The 4,819-nt window shown below is 39.3% G+C and overlaps 1 non-coding gene across 1 annotated transcript; it reads left to right on the top strand.

The window, feature by feature from the left end:
- Positions 1 to 4,209: 4,209 nt before the first annotated feature.
- On the top strand, positions 4,210 to 4,338 carry LOC122688169. The gene has a single exon (XR_006339386.1). It is a non-coding gene; the product is annotated as a small nucleolar RNA SNORA81 (small nucleolar RNA).
- The last annotated feature ends 481 nt before the right edge of the window (positions 4,339 to 4,819 follow it).

Raw genomic sequence — 4,819 nt, 5'->3', positions numbered from 1 at the left:
CACCTGGGCTGTGATCTGTTTCACCATAGATATATACATGCTGTTCTTTCAAAACATCCCACCCTCACATTCTCCCATAGAGTTCAAAAGTCTGTTCTGTATTTCTGTGTCTCTTTTTCTGTTTTGCATATAGGGTTATCATTACCATCTTTCTAAATTCCATATATATGTGTTAGTATGCTGTAATGTTCTTTATCTTTCTGGCTTACTTCACTCTGTATAAGGGCTCCAGTTTCATCCATCTCATTAGGACTGACTTTTCATCTTTTTTTAAAAAAAAAGAATATCATTTTTGGATTTCTTTCTGTTAGTAAAAGCAGGTGCTAACACAGGTCTTCCATAAAAGCAAAGTGGCATAGAGCAAACTTACAGAAAGGGGGTTCCTGTGTATTTAACAATTACTCCAATACTCTGGCCACCTCATGCGAAGAGTTGACTCATTGGAAAAGACCCTGATGCTGGGAGGGGTTGGGGGCAGGAGGAGAAGGGGATGACAGAGGATGAGATGGCTGGATGGCATCACTGACTCGATGGACATGGGTTTGGATAAACTCCAGGAGCTGGTGATGGACAGGGAGGCCTGGCGTGCTGCGATTCATGGGGTCACAAAGAGTCGGACACGACTGAGCGACTGAACTGAACTGAACTGAGAGACCATCCTTGCCCTTTCTTTCTCAATCTGTCAGCAACTTCTGTGTGGCGCCGTCTTCCAAAGTGACCCATATTCTGAACGCTTCTCATCACCTACCCTGCTATACTGTAGTCCAAGACACCATAATCTTGCACTTGGATTATTCCAGTAGTCTTCTAACTGGTCTCCCTCTTCTGTTTGTATTTTTTGGCCATCTGTTCTCTATATGGGGGTCCTGTTAAAAGGCAGATCTGATAATATCAGTCCTTTGTATCAGTACAAAAGCTCCAGTGGTTTTCCACCTCACTCAGAAAAACCAACAGTCCTCTAACAGCACTTAAGACCCTCACTATCTGCTGCCCCCACCGCCTTTCTTCCTGTTTCCCTTCCCACTTTTGTCCTTTGTTCACCCTACCCTATACTTCTTGCTACTCTTTGAACTTGTTAGGTGATGCTCCTTCCTTTGGGTCTCTGCTTGGAACATTCCTTCTCCAGATATCCTTGTGGATCGCCTTCACTACATCTTGCTCAAATGACTTCTAAGTGAGGCCTTCCCTGACCACCATGTTTAAGATGTCAGACTGACATTGCCTGTCTCTGCACCGCTTTTATTTTCCCCATGAGATCAGGCATTTTTTGTTTTGCTTAGAGCCTAGAAGTACTTGGTACACACTAGTCATTCAGTATATATTTGTGAATTGAGTGAGTAAATGGAAGTTGTGAATGAAAACAGGATGGAATGTATACCTCCAGGACTTAATGATAAGTGCTTAGTTACTCAGTCATGTCCAACTCTTTGCAACCCCTCGGACTCTAGCCCCCCAGGTTCCTCTGTCAATGGGGTTTTTGAGGCAAGAATACTGGAGTGTGTTGCCATTTCCTTCTCCAAACCATCAGAACTTTGAGATTGTTGGCAACTTGTCTCAAAATCTTTGTAAGGAGATTTCACACTGTAAGAGGTACCAGGTCAAATGGACAAGGCACTGACCTTGTGGTCTTGCATGAATTAGCGTCTTGTGATATAACCAAAAGGTATGAAAGAACCAAGACAGCTGTCTTTGCAAGTCCGCTAGTCAGTGTCCATATTGGTTATGACTGCATCAGCCAATAGGCCCTGGAGTATACGAAATCAACGGTGTACGTAGTGAACAGCCTTTCTGCAGGAAGCTGGGTCAGCTCTTTTACATCACTGAGGTTCTGTGATAAAGAAATAGCAAATATGTTCCATGCTGTGCTTGAAAAAGTACCAAGGGCTTTAGGGTAGAAAGCCATCCCATCTTTTCAGCAGAGCATGAAATCACCCTATTACCTTTTACCAGGTTACTTACATAAGGAGATTGTGCCTATTAATAAAATGTCATGCATCCTTGTTTCTCCAAGGAAAATGATGACAGAATGGTGCCATTTCCTCTACTCATTTCTTTGGGGGTCACCTTTTTGCTGTGCTGCCTTATGGTCAGCATGGGGTGGGCCATGAGATTAGATTGTTCGTCTGGATGATTTGAAGTGGGTTTCCTGATACTGAGGCTTTCTGTTAAGTCTGTATTATGGGGTCTTTGTTTTCTGGATAATCTATGTCTAATCGGGAGAGAGAGTAGTGCAAATACTATCATATACATCACATTTGTCACATGTTCGTGTTGCTGGGTGATGCCACACATAGTTTTCTTTGCTTTCTTGGAATAGATTTGTTTTAATTGGTGCCTTATTTTTCAGTTAGGTTGTGCTTGTCTCTTGACTGAGTCACTCCCACTCACTGATGTTATTCTAACTAATTTTTCTGCCCTTCTGCTCAGCTGGTTAAAGCTTTCCCACACTCATTTTATTATCAACTAATTTGAACTTTCCTTCAATATCTGTTGCTCTATTTTAAACTAAGAATTATATCCAGAACTTTTACAAAGTTGCTCATGTAGACGTTAATTACAATTAAAAAAATAACTGCCTATTAGTAAGGTTGACTTGACATAGTAATCCAAAATATCCTGAGAGATATACAAAAAATTCTGAGACTACCATAAGAATTTAAAAATGAGAACACCATCCCATATATGATGGTGTTACCTAAACATTTGGGCTAAAAATCTATATTTTTGATGTTTCTGTGTAGTAGAACATAGACAACCTGAATATATTTAAGGCGTCCCACTTAAAATGCCCATTAGGGATTCAAATTTCTGTTAAATATTCTTTAGTTCCTAAGTTGACACATAAGATGTTCATTACCATTATTTCTAAGAGGGAATGATAAACTTAAATATTTAACAAAAGAAATAGTAAAAGATGGCATATTCATACAATGGAATGTCATACAGCATTTAACAACATTTAAAAATGTTTTTAATATGTCAAGCACTTATTCCAAAATATGGAAAATAATAGGAAACTGTAGTTATTTTCCATGTACAATCAAAACTATTTAATACTAAGCATAAGAAAAGTTGCTGGCACAAAATACATCAAAAAATGTGTTTCTAATCTTAAAATTTTATTTAAGATTTTAAATTTAAATGTATTGGCATTTATTTGTTTTAAAATTTTCATTGAATTTTTGATTAAAATTATTTTACTAAGCATTTGAAGATTCTAAAAACAATTCAAAGAAGAATTGTTTTACATCTTTGCAAATGTTCTTAACATGTGACTTAATAGGCATCTGAACTCTCCTGTTTCTGTGTTCAATAGGTTGTGATACTCCCCATCATGAAGATTCTGGAAAACTCTACCTTGTTTATGAGAAAACAAGAGTAAAAGGGCAAATGACATCTTAGTATTATTATGAAAGTAGTTTTGACCTCATGTAACCACTGACAGTCTCTCAGGGCCTCACTGGGCTGCACTTTGAGAATCCCTGGTCTGGATCCTCTGTGACCTGATCCTATAAGCTGGCCCAGTGAGCAACATGAGGTTATGTACCTGCCTATCCTGAACCCTGATCCCTTCCATTCAGTTCATTGCCCAAGCAGTTCACTCTTCTGAGTTAAGGCATTATTCTCTATCAAAGTGCAAATACCAGAGGGAGAGATAACATATTAAGCTGTTAACAGCTCTCAGTTCCTTAGGGTGAACAAATTGAATTCATTTCCAGGAGACCAAAAGGAAGTGAAGGAGAGAGAATAAGGGCCAAAAATAGGGTATGGAAAGACCCCTCTCCCCAGCTGAGCGGCAGCCTATTTGGTTTCATAGCAGGGCCTGAGAGCAACCTGGTTCTGGATACTTAGCCCAGAGCTATGAAAAGAAGCCATTTCCTAATCTATTTTAATTGCTTATCCTCAAGAGTTACCTGAGTTACTGTACCCCTGTGGTTGCTAATATCCAATTTTGGACTCATTGATCCAGGAAATAGAATTACAACCACTAATAAAAAGCCAATCAAAATAAACCCCACTAATGTCTATGAAAAAGCATTTTTTATTGCTAACCATGCAGGATACTCTTTATTAATCTATCCTCACCCTATTTTGTCTTTCAACTTCATATAAATGTAGAGATGTCTTAATGCTACCTTAACTCCTTATGTTTTTCTTAAATAATTTTTTCTCTGCTTATGACTTATCCTTTTGCACATGAGTTGCTATTTCTTCATTCCTAAGAAAGTAACCATAGTACACACAAGAAGACAAGTAACTGCCCTAGATTGCAAATACTGGGGTGGACCCTTTTCTTAATGTCCAGTGTCCTTTGTCTAAAGATTTGGTACAATATGTCTTTCAGTTCAGTTCAGTCACTCAGTCGTGTCTGACTCTTTGCGACCCCATGAATCGCAGCACGCCAGGCCTCCCTGTCCATCACCAACTCCCGGAGTTTACTCAAACTCCTGTCCATCGAGTCGGTGATGCCATCCAGCCATCTCATCCTCTGTCGTCCCCTTCTTCTCCTGCCCCCAATTCCTCCCAGCATCGGGGTCTTTTCCAATGAGTCAACTCTTCGCATGAGGTGGCCAAAGTATGTCTTTAGACCAATCTAAAAAATGAGTTTCTAAAGAATGAACAGGAAAAAAAAAAAGATTAATCATTCCATTTGAGCATCTGTGCTGAGACGTCCCTGGAAATTAAACTCTAGTCTTTGTTAACAGAGCAAAATGGAAATTCCATGTCAGGTAATGCATGGCAATTCAGTGTATTGGTAGTTTCTGCTGATGGAATCACTACAAACACAATTGGGGGTAAAAAAAAAACCCCAATAAAC

This window comes from Cervus elaphus, chromosome 32 (assembly GCF_910594005.1).
Source record: "Cervus elaphus chromosome 32, mCerEla1.1, whole genome shotgun sequence".
In the NCBI taxonomy this organism is placed as follows: Eukaryota; Metazoa; Chordata; class Mammalia; order Artiodactyla; family Cervidae; genus Cervus; species Cervus elaphus.
Note: the sequence above shows the minus strand (reverse complement) of the source record. Positions and strands in the feature narration are given on the sequence as shown.